Source organism: Benincasa hispida, chromosome 1 (genome assembly GCF_027475165.1).
Source record: "Benincasa hispida cultivar pf3 chromosome 1, pf3_genome.v1.1, whole genome shotgun sequence".
Taxonomy (NCBI): domain Eukaryota; kingdom Viridiplantae; phylum Streptophyta; class Magnoliopsida; order Cucurbitales; family Cucurbitaceae; genus Benincasa; species Benincasa hispida.
Window position 1 is genome coordinate 73,838,846 of NC_143478.1, and position 13,409 is coordinate 73,852,254.

At 31.7% G+C, this 13,409-nt stretch overlaps 1 pseudogene; it reads right to left on the reverse strand.

Moving 5' to 3' along the window:
• Window positions 1-1,507: 1,507 nt before the first annotated feature.
• Window positions 1,508-13,079, reverse strand: LOC120070147 (extra-large guanine nucleotide-binding protein 1-like; annotated as a pseudogene).
• Between the last annotated feature and the right edge of the window lie 330 nt (window positions 13,080-13,409).

Consider the following 13,409-nt stretch of genomic DNA (forward strand, 5'->3'; position numbering starts at 1 on the left):
AGCAGAGAGCCATACCTTGAACATGTAAATTTACACAACACAAATTAAGCACCTACCTTCAAACGATGTTTTCCAAGAGGAGGTCGTAATTCTCCATATGTTGTGGGTAATACTTTATCATCAGATGACAAGTTTAAGAGTTTTAACAAATCACCTGTGAGACAAGTGCTATTAGAAACTAATAGAAGAATTTTACTTCCCACAAGTAAATCAAATATTTGCAATTATGGAGACCATGCTGCTGTATTCATAGTGCTACTCACAATGCTACTTTCCTGTTGTGTACATGCATGCCAAATTAATGGGTTAGATGTATAAGAGAAACCACAAAGCATACACACTTATCAATATCAGATCAATAACAATTAAATATTTCTCTGAAACTTTGATGATTATTGACCTGATATTGATAGTTGTATGCCTTCTATGGTTTCTTTTATACATCTAGCCCATTGATTTAGAAAATATAGAGAGCACAAGTGTGAACTAAGGCATCATCAAATAAATGAAACTAGCATTATAGACTAACCAAGTTTAGGGAGCATTGCACTAAGAGTCTCTGGATCAACAGAAACTGAACATTCATACATATGTTGATTTCGGAAAGAGTGATACAAAGGAGAATACGTTGATGATCTCTTTGGATCCAACAAAGAAATGCATACAGAAAGTGAATGCACAAGGCCAAACTTTGAAAGTGAATCTTCCAAAGCATGATCAAATACCCTTGCAACAAAACTGCATAAGAAGTGATTGATAAGTCAAAACAATGATGACATATCTACATACTACCATAAAAACTGAAAAATAAAGAAGTGGTTCTTGGTCAACCTGGGGCTATAAAGTTTGGCAGCAAGAAAAGATGGGGCATTACGGGCTATAGCACATAATGTTTCTGTCGCATTTGCATGAACCTCAAGCAGACTCTGATCCAAGGAGAAAAATTAATATTATAACCATAATCACATTAATATAATCATATGAAAGGCCAAATGTTAATGAAACTTCAATTTGTCATGCACATTGAAACGTACTATAATGTGATCAGGATACAAAAAATAGAAGTGCCAACTCATACGTAACAGTAACACAATCAAGATAACCAGATTCTGTCAGATTGCAAAAGTAATCTCCATTCAACAGAATGAATGCATAATCTGATTATATGAAACAGGTTTAGCCAAGTAAATATACCTTATCCGGTGTCATGTCAAGCTCTCTCTTGAACACTTCACACACTTGATTGTACGGGGATACTGGACATTTGTTCAACATATATTCTCTTATTATCTGGACATATTCTTGGGGCACCAAATACTCCATGAATACAACTTCCAATAATAAACAGATCATGTCTTCCACCTATGAATTTATCCACAAACAAGAATCACAATACCAGAACCAGACTTTCATAGAATACTTACACCAAGCCATCATTTCTCTCATTCACAAATATCATATTAGTACTAATTTCATTCACAAAGATCATGGTTAGATAAATTTACATTCATGCCCATTGGGTCCGAATTACGTTGATCTCTCCTTGCGTATGTGCATCTTTTGTATTGAACTACAAAAAGGAAAAAAAAAGAAGATAAATTCAACATAAGTTTACGTCCATTTATTAAATTAAAGCTAGCACTATATAAAAAATAAATAATTTATGTACAAAGCTAGTAATGGGAGTAGTAGGATTATGCACTATTTCATATATATACTTTTGCACATAGTACCCACATCCTACAGAATCTAGTTGACGAGGGCACTGCATATTTCCTTTGAGGACAGAGTAGTGTGTAATCATGTATAGTTAGATCGATACATAGCCCAGAGCTTTTGATGTCTTTAGTAAAAGGTTTCATATCCTTGGCTCCAGGCTCAAGGTGATCAGTTTTTTTGTCCTGATAACCCAGTATCGGTGGCCCACTCCCACTAATCCAAAGGGCACCTATGCCCGCCCCAAGGCTGAGACCCAGAAGACATAAGAATTTTTCCTTATTTAAGCTCACTGTTCAACACTAATTGTGCATTTGATAGACAATTGAATGCTAAATCTAAAAAGCCTAAGTCATTATCCAAAATTTTTGTTCAACGTAACTAGCAAGCACATGAACAGTAACTTTGTCTAATGCCTTAAATAGATATTGAGGCAAGAATCATAACTCCTACCAGCAGGGTCAACTTCATCAGATAGTTTTTTTCCTTATTTCAGGCAAATTGTCCTCCTCAAATCGCTCACGACCTTCAAGAATTATACCAAGATATCCGTACACATTGCTCTGGATCTTCAACTTAATAATTTCACGTTCATCTTTAGAGAAAGGTGCATCCTTATATAGAATTTTAGCCTACAAAAGCATTTAGGAAATGAGATTGCCAACTTGATTGGACTACTAAAGATTTGCAATCAAGGAGTGCAATGCAGACAAAATTGAGATTACTAAAGAAATCTATAGAGTACACACATTATCTCAGAGATAAAATAAATGGAGCACCATTTCTCATAATATAACCACCAATGGAACTGTCCAAAGACAATCTAGTGATATTGGTACGATGTACCATATACTTAATTGACCAATTAGAGACTACCTGCTTGAATATAGTACTTGTCCTAGATCCATCATAACCAACTAAAAGGAGCTTTTGAAGAGCAAGGTAGTCAGGAAAAGTTCTGTAAATAAGGTTGTTGTCTGGTTCCCCAGAACAAGTTGAAGATTTAGAAGGAACCAATAGTGATAACAAAACACAGACAAGCTTTGTTCCAGCCTAAAATGTAATCAAGAAGTTAAAAACAAGTATATGACCAGTTATAGCTACATATGTAAGCTAAAATCAAAATTAACTGTCTATTTGCACAAGATAGTACCTTCCCCCATATGTACCCTTTGGTGTTCTTCTGACCCTCCCTTGGTACGATCCATCCTCATTGACCCAAAATTGTGGATTACCAGGGCATTGAACTCCAACCAACTACAACGATCAAATATTCCCTTTTAACTTTAGAAGTTTATGCTAGAGACAAAGGTTACAGTACAAAATTTACCTATAGCATCCGGAGCTTTACTTTTGTAATTTCTCGGCCATTTATAAAAATCTTTGTATTTCCATTGCTAGCATCTGCCTTAATAGGCTCACCGATGTTAAGATGAGGAGTAATCATCTTTGAAGGTTTCTATCCTTTCTGTCAAATAGATTAGAAAGTTTAATTGCATAACCAAGAATTACGTCTTGAAAATAAAAGAAAAGGAGGAAAACTCAATGTAACAAGATTCACCTTTCCCCATAGACCAAAAACTTTGTCATACCAATAATTTCCTGGTTTTAGCTTATTTGGTAGGTTGGGGCAGGTATGTAGCATTGTAAGCTCCTCAAAAGATAAAGGTTCCCCATTCACACAAACATACTTTGGTGGCAGTTGATTCACCTTATAACACTTCTTAGCCTTCATAACCTGTCGAATCTCCAACTCATTCAGCAGTCTCTTAAGCATTCTGGAACATTTTCCCAAATTTTCTCGCTTAGACTCATCAATAGGAAAACCTATGCAAGTAACACATTTGCGACCTTCAGGCATTGAACCCATAGCTCTAAGCACACAGTTGCTACAATACTTGGCATCACACACGATACAGACCTCCTTTTCAGTAAACCGGTTCCCCTTGGAGCATCGATAACAAGATCCTGTCTTTCCTTTTCTTAGTGGTTCTCTTCTCATTCGTAATGTTTCTGGCCCATCCTGACTATACTCTTCATTATATGTATAATCAGACTCGGGGTCAAGAAATGTTGCAGCTGACCGTCTACCATCACCACCTCCCTCATTTACAACTTTATAGATGAAATGCGGGGAGATGGATAGTCTGTACTCAGTATTGATTCTGTGGAGACCCAGTCAACTTGATTTATATCATTGAAATCTGTGCTTTCCTTCCTACAATTTAAAGCTATCAAAGAACCTGAGCTTCGCTGCGATTTATTAAAGTTTCAAGAAAACTCTATCGTGCAAGAGCTCCCAGCGTCACCTAATAACTCAGAAGAATTTCCTTGACTAATCGATGAGCAGGCAAAAACCATGCAGAGGCAGCTGGTGTTGGAGGTGATTTTTGTGGACAGGTAGATCTCGGCGGCTTCAAAGATTTGATTTAGGGATATGTCGGTGGTCCCTTCGATGACGAGAGTGAAGAGAGAGGAGTGCAAGTTGAAGAGGCGGCGGATTTAGGGATTTAGGGATATATTATTTAATAAAATAAGAAAAAAAACATTACACCTTTAATGTCGGTTTTAAACTGACATTAAAGCCCATCTTCAATGTCGGTTTAAAACCGACATTAAAGATCCATTTTTTTAAACCGACATTATACATCCAATTTCACTATTTTCAACCGACATTAAAGCTCGAATTTCTTCTAGTGTTGTGTCATTGCAGTCTAGATTTCTGAGTCAAGAATTGTTGATTTTTTGTAGGTTTGACTTCATATTGTGAGGATAGATGGAAAACCATTTTTCCACCACATTTTTTGAAGTAACAACCGTATTAATTTATCCCACCATTTGATTCTATGATTAAGTAATTCCAACAAAAGATCCATGCCAGATGAAAATAATTTGAAAAATGTAGAGTTAAATTAAAAGAATTTGAGAAAATATTATTTGAAAAGTATTTAAAACTTTCAAGAATTGGGTATGGCAGGATGGTTTCATTAAGGTCAAATATATCCCACCAATCATTAAATCATAATGGAAAATTTTGAATACATGTTTTGTCAAACATTATGAACCAGAAATGATTAAAATCGTTTAACCAAAACATATTGTACCAAGCATTTTGATAATCGATGTAAGAATAAGTTTATGGAAGAAATTGATGAGGAAATCTTTTTTCAATATAAATACTTTGATTCCATTTGGTTGGAGTTAGGACACGAAGAATCCTAACTTTTGAAAAGTCAAATATGTTGGGGTCGTCTTTGCTTCTATTATGAATGATTTCAATTGAATCGGTATCAACAAGAATAAATTCATAGAATAAAAAAAATTTTTGTGGATGACTTGGAATGAAATGAAAATTTGATGGAAATGTTTTTTGGATTGTTTCAAGAATTGGGCTACCTAGGAATTTCGGCTCAAGAGTTATGATAGATGAAGTTTAGGTTTTATTATGATAAGAAGTAGATGAAGATGGTCGATAATTAAAGGTTTTGTTTGAGGGTATAACTTCTGAATTTTGAGAATTTGAGTTTGTAATGGCTTGGACGTAAGTGGTGGGAAGAGTGGATGATTCCTCACTTTTGATAGGAGAAGAGTTTATTCTCAAGGCAAAAGATCTTGAAGGGATGAATTATCCCAAAATATGAAATTTATTAAATAATGGTATTGGTTGAGGATTTTTCCCTTTTCGATCTTTCATTGCTTATGATGATTCTCCTTTGAGAAATTGAAACACTTGATAGTATGAGGTTTTGGTTTGTGGAGGTGTTGATCGTTGTTGTTCTTGATCACGATCATTCTTTTCTTCTTTCTTGTAAGTATAACTCATTCTTTCTTTTCTTTCTCTCTTTCACTCTTTTTTTCACTCTTTCCTTGAAGAAATTCTCTCTAAGATAATCGGTAAGGGAGTTTGTACTTCCTTTTATGGCTTCAATTTTGAAGTCAAAATAAGAAAGTATTGCTTGTCATCTGACAAAAATTTATCGAGAAACCAGATTTTTAACCTCCTTTTGTAAAATATCTGTAGCTGTTTTGCAATCAACACGTTTTAAAAAACTTTTGTTGATTGAATCACTTTGAAATTTGTTTGTACATATTTCCTTTTTAATGGTTGAATATTTTTTTTGCGATTCTAGCCAGGTACTCGAATGATATCTAACTAGTTGTTCTTGACCATTGATGGATTATTTGAGAATGGCACCATATCCTATATCTGATGCATCTGTTTCTACAATGAGTGATGCATGTGGGTTGATGATGGATAAATATGAAAGACTCTTGACTAGACCTTTGATAGTTTTAATGATGCATGTATGTTGATGAGTCCATGAAGGGGGAGATTTCCTAAGTCTTTGATACAAGGGTTCACATGTTTATCTTAAATTTGGAGTAAAATCGGAAATATAATTTAAGCAACCTAAAAATCTTTGTAATTAATTTTTATTGGTGATTTCATCTGGAAATTTGTTAGCAAATTCTATCGATATTTGTTAGCAATAAGGTCTTTGACGAGTTTAGATTTTTATAAACACAACCCTTGACGAGTTTAGATTCTGATAGTCACAACCCTTGATGAGTTTAGATTTTGATAAACTCATCAAAAACCTTAAATACATCAACATCAAAAGTTAATACCATTAATAAAACCCTTGGTGAAAATCATTCTGACATACACGAACTAGAAGACAATTTTGATCATAACCTAGAAGAACAATTTCAGAACCTTACTCTTCAAAAGATAACAAATCCTAGATATCCAAAATTAAGAAATTATTATTCCAGACCTTCTCTCCCTGACATGCGATATGAAGAAAGACAACAATTAACTCAAACTCAATATACAGTAAATGGCATCTATGAATGGAATATAGATGGTATGACTAAACTTCTAATTTTAAATTTAATGCATGAGACGACCTTAGCTGCCATTGTTTACAAGATACACCAAAATACAGACTACCAAATTGCTCAAATACTAATTTTCGGATTCATTGGAAATTTAAAAGGATGATGGGATAATTGTGTATCCTCAAGTGACAAAATAAGAATATTAACTTCCATTAAAATTGAACAAAATGGCTCAGGAATCAATCAAATACAGGACGTTGCTGCAACTTTGATTTACACCATTACAAAAAACTTTATAAGAGAACCCATCCAATTTTAAGAACAAAGTTCTAAAATACTTTTTAACCTTACTTGTCCAAAACTTTAAGATTTTAGATGGTACAAAAATGTTTTCTTAAACAAAGTCTACACCCGAACAGACTGCAATAATCAATATTGGAAAGAAAAATTCCTCTTAGGATTACCAAAATTGTTTGTCGAAAAAGTACGCCAAACAATAAGACAAACTTATCATGGTACAATTTTTATCGATAATCTAACCTATGGTGAACTAATTAACTTTATAAACAATGAAGGTTTAGCTTTATGCACCTACCTTAAATTGAAAGTAAAAATGAAAAATGAATTTCATAAGCAAAAGCAAGAACTTGGATCCTTTTGGGTATAATATGGTTATGAGAAAATCAAACTCCATCAGCAAGAAAACAACCCAAGAAGTTTGGAATTTTTTTTTTATAGAAAACCTTATAACACTAAGGATATTTTCAAAATAAAAGAAGAGAAAAGAAATTACTTGTTATAAGTGTAGACAAAAATGAGACAGCTCCCAACTGTCCTATGAAAGGGAAATTAATAGCTTAGAAATAAAAGAATATTTAAAAATTCAATTATTTAATTTATTAATACCTTCAGACCCTTTCTCTTCATCAGATAACAATGAAAAATCCTCTTATGACCAAATTTTTGAAATCGAACAAAATACTGATAATTCTGATTATGAAACACTTGTGAAAATGAAATCGGAACATGTACATGCAATAAAACTATAAATGTCATTTCAAAAAATCAAGAAATTCTTTTTGAAGGCATTAGTCAAATTAAAGATCCACAAATTAAAAAAGAATATTTTGAAAAACTTAAAGATCTTATTATAGAAAAAAACCTAAACAACAAAGTTTCCAACATTACAATCTTAAAGAGAGAACTTCTAGCTTTAAACTAAAACAAAACCAGTAACTATTTCTGATATTCAAAGGTGAATAAATACAATAAAAGAAGAAATATGTAACATTAAAAAATAAAATTCTCAAATTAAATTTGAACTCTTATCGCTTCAAACTCAACAAATAATTGATCAACCTTCTACTTCTGAAAATCCTAAAAACATTGACATTGATAACAAAACCAATGAAATTTTTCATGAATCTTTTATTAATCTTATCAATAAAGTTCAATTACAAAAATGGTACTCTAATATTAATTTTGTCATAAATAAGGAATATCATTTAACTTCTAAGGTCTTAATCGAATCAGGGCTGATCAAACCTGTATACTAGAAAGTTTAATACCTACTAAATACTTTGAAAAAACCCTAGAAAAATTACATGGTGCCAATGGTCAAATATTACAAATTCGCTACAAACTCTCTAATGCACCTATTTGCAATCAAGGATATTATTTTTAAAATACCTTTATATTAGTTAAGGACTTAGATGAAGAAATAATAATAGGAACTACCTTCCTATCCCAACTTTATCCATTTGAGAAAGGAATAATTTCAAAGATTTTATATCAAAATATTACCTTTAAATTTGTAAATTCCATATCCACTAAAACAATACATTCTATTCAACATTCCTCAATATTTAAAACTATTAATTCTATCAAAAGAAAGACACAACAAATACAATTTCTAAAAGAAGAAAGAAATCATAAAAGAAATGAAAAACAACTAGATGATCCTTATATTCAAAACCAAATTAATCAATTCAATGAATTAATTGAAAAAGAAATATGTACTTCTATTCTTAATGCCTTCTGGAAAAAAAAAACATATTGTCAGCCTGCCATATATTAAAGGTTTTCATGAATAAAAAATTCCTACAAAAGACAGACCTATACAGATGAATGTCAAACTATTAAAATACTGTCATAAAGAATTTCAAGAACTTTTAGAAAAAGGATTCATACGACCTAGTAAATCATCCTAGAGCTATGTAGCTTTTTATATTAATAATCAAGTAGAAATAGAACGAGGAATGTCTCGTCTTGTAATCAATTACAAACCTTTAAATTTTATTTTAGAATGGATACGTTACTCCATAAGAAACAAGAAGGGCTTAATCAATCGAATACAAAATGCCTTAGTCTTTTTAAAATTCGATATGTAATCTAGATTTTGACAAATTCAAATTGCTGAAAAAGATAATTATAAAATAGCATTCAATGTTTCATTTGGACAGTATGAATATAATGTAATGCCATTTGGACTAAAAAATGTCCCTGTGAATTTCAAAATATAACGAATAACATTTTTAACCTATATCAAGAATTTACCATTGTTTATATTGATGATATTCTAATCTTTTCACAATCCATAGAACAACATTTTAAACCTTTAAAAATATTTTGCAAAATAATTAAATAAAATGGTTTAGTTGTTTCTCTACCTAAAATAAAATTATTTCAACAAAAAAAAAATAAATAAGGCTCTTAAGATATGATCAGTAGAATTTGCTAACAAATTTTCAGATAAAATCACCCATAAATATATATATATATAGGAAGTATATAATATATTCTTTGACTTTTAAAGTATTTAATAGATTTCCAGTTAAACTTCTTTGTTTTTAATAGGTTTTTTAACTTTTAGAAATCTGCAGTTAGTGATACTTAATTTTATGTCTAAAAAAGTCTGTAAGTTCTTAACCTATTAGACAATTTTTTAGGCAAAAGCACAAACAACACCAACCAATAGAACTACCTAAGACCTCCTCATAACAAATGATGGGAAAACATAATAAAAAAAAAACACCTTTCCAAAACAAAAAAAAAACAATCTTGAGAGGAGGTCAAAGATGCAAAGCATAAGTATATTTGTTATCCTCTTGAGGGATGTGACAAAAAAAAAACAATATTAATGGAGTTCCCAAAACAATGTCCTCGATAATGATTCCAATGCTCACAAAAGAAATTTCATCCCTATCAAGAACTCAAATAACCTCTAACAAATTAGGCTCCACGATAATCGACGTATTCTCACCCGACCACCCCAAAGTAATTGCTTTCAACCCTTCCAATAAGACTAACTTTCAACAAGCTCACACCCCAATGCTTTTGACTAAACTTACAATATCACGAAAGAGCTCTGCCTCTATAGTCATGGATGATCCATCTATGCTCACCTCTTACTGGTTTTACTTCTGACAACTATTTGCAGGTGGAGATCAACTCGATCAAGAGAAGACTGTAAAAGGGCCCTGAAGCAATATTACAAGCGGGATCCCTCAGGGAGCCGTCGGCACCTAAAAGTTTCGACATCTAGCAGTGAATCGACATTTTCTAAAGTTAATAAATTTATTAGACACCAAATTAAAAGTCTGGACAATAAAAACACAAATTGAGAATTTAAGGATCTACTAAAAACTTAAAATAATTTAAAGATCTCACGTCCTAAAAGTTTAGATACCTATTAAACATAACCAAGTTGGAGTCAAATTATTTTTTTTACCATATTTATATAATCTTTGAATTCTGGACAGGAAAATAGATAGTAAATCTCAAAATCTTGATTGAATGAGTTCAAATCATAGTGGTCACATATCTAGAGATGTAATATCCTACTAGCTATTTTAAACAAATGTAAAATCAAATATAATATAATCGCACAATTAAGTAATCTTTTAAGACAATTACACGAATAATATAAGAAATAAAAATATAAAAATCACAGCTTGTGAGTCAAACCTTTATTTTTGGATCATGCCAAATGCATCCTTAGACATCTAGCCCACTTTGAACTTATCCAACATAAGAATAAGCTATAGTTAAAATGAAAATAATCGAAAGAATGTTATTAATTTATTGTTGTTTACTAATAATTGTCTGAAATTGCAATCAGAATCTCATTGATTGATATTATTTACTAGAGACAACTGAAAATTAGAATAGGGTTAGAAAATATTAAAATTTAAGACTTTTTCATATTATTAACTAATTAAAATGCACTTTCTAAGAAAATAATTAAAATGCATTACTAAACAATAATCTAATATAATATTTAATTAAAGTAATATAAAAACAATCCTAGTTTATTTGATAGCAATGTTAATATTAAAAATAATAACTAATTTAAGTAAAAAAGATTAAAATAATTTGTTGTTAAAAATATAGGCGAATTTTATTTGTATATATTATCTAACACAAATATTTTATTTTAACACACTTTATACTAATAATTAAATATTTAACCAATTAAACAAAAAAAAACTTTTATAAAATGATTAGACTTAATAAAAGAATAATAGATAAGTATGCTTTTGTTTTCCTTAAGAAAGTATATATTTATATCTAAAAAAAATATTGGTAATGAAAATAAGAGAGGGTGAAAAAAATTGTTACATAGTAAATAAAAGGGTTGTGGATCAAAAAGGATACTTAAGAACATTAAAGGAATTAATCAAAATGTGGTTAAGCACATAATTAAAAAAAATGATTGAGGGAAGTTTATGAAATAAAGAAGGATGAATCACAATAATATCGTAAGTCAGGAAAGATGTCACAGACATAAACAACGACAACTGGGAGAGATAAGAGAAAGATAGAAAAAACAGAAATTTGTTAACCCAGTTCGGTATAATCACACCTACGTCTAGGAGGCTCTACGCCTATTATGTATTTTAGTTCCACAGCATACACTTCAACTAAAATTACATAAAATTCGCTTACACATAATTGAATTACTAGTGAGCAAGTTAGGCTCCCCCTAATGTCAGAACTCTCTTCAATGAGTCTGCAGAATTAGGCTCCCCTTAAAACTGTTGTTGTAGCAATGGTCTCACCTTTTCTTCACCTTCAAATGAATAACCACTCATATGATGTCTTTAACAACTCTACAAATGATTGCTTTTGAGAATGTCTGTTTAATTTCACGAAGGTAATTCACGTATGTTTAATTTCACGAAGGTAATTCACGTACAATCCCACAATTTCTTCACCAAAGTTTTTCAGACAAGAAAGCTCTAATCAAAGTGTATAGTCGGTTGACCTCAAACATCCCACGAAGCCAAATAAATATATCTCATTCATAAGGTCAATAGGTTATAACCAGAAACAACAAAGAAGGAAAAAATCTTCCAGCAGATCACCATCGATAAGGAAAAGATTTTACAAAAGTTAGAGACAAAGAATCCAACATAATAAAAGAAAATATTATTTGCCAACTACAACAATAACGAACTCCTCTTTGGTATAAAATTTCCTTTTATGGCAAAAAAATTGGGTAGAAATGAGAAGAAACCAAACACTTCATTAAGAGATCACAAATTACAGTTCGAGCAATAATAGAAACAACATAATTCAAAACATCAAAACAAACCAACACCAACCAACACAAAACTACATAATTATCTCCCTCTTTTGCCAAGAAGAAAATCAATAAGACGAAAGAGGATCCACACCAGATTGAAGAAGCCATAAACTAAGAAGATGAACCAAGGCATCAATTTTAGCACGACGATCAATCAAATCACGAATAACAGTGGTCAGCGAGCGAATTCAATAGACAAAATCCGTAGGATGCGAGTACCCAACTTAATGGAAAGCAGTAGACCACCTTTAGGTATCTGAAGATCCTCTGGAAGAGGAATTTCAGAGGCTTTGGGAGGCCGAATATTGTGTACAATGTCAGGAACATGAGTGCCTTGAAAGATTTTGTAGCTGAGATTAAGGAGCTTAGAAGTCATGGGACCAAGAATTATTGGGCACTAAGATAGAAAAATATCAGAGAGAAGTCTCGGAAGCTTGATGACAAATGAATCAACATGCTTTAAAAGCTGATTATACAAAAAAAAAAAATCCAAAATTGAAAGTAGACATAGTATCAATTTGATATAAAAGACTTGCCAGGGAAGGGGAGAGATTGGAACCGTGTGTAAAAGGACACCAATTTATAATGCCAATGCAAACAGAATAGCATATTTCACACTGAGCGTAGAAGCAAATAACTGACCAGACTCATAACAATAAAAATGGGTGCCCCTAGTTAGTTCTGTAACGAGCTCCTCAATTGAAGGATGAGTAGCACCTAAAGGTGGAGACTCTTCACACCCAAGATATGCATTAATAGAGGCAAGAGAAATAGAGAAGCAATGACAAAAAATGTGGACCTTCTGATAATCATGACTGCTAGGATCATCAAACTTAGAGGGCAAATTTACAATAAACTCTCTCAATAATTGCGGATAAAAAGAACCAAAGTCCAAAACAATCTTAAGAAGACCAGCATATTGAAGAAGATGCATAATTTCCAGACAGGATTTGGTCTGATCAGAGAGAGTTTTCTCGTCAGCAATACGATATTGTACCACATACTTCCTATTATGAATGTCCTAAAACTCATAGTTTATAAACATTAAACATATTCTATTCAAAATAAAATTATTATTGAAATTTTCTATCAATAAAGGTGTTATTGAATTGCATTCTTTTATAAATCCAATAAACTAACCCATGACTATAATATGAATACTTAAACTTTATGTAGAGACATAAAAGAGGATCAAGTTTTAGTATATAGCTAAAAAGATTTGTATATGGATAGGATTGGGTACCTTGTCCTGGGGACACTATAG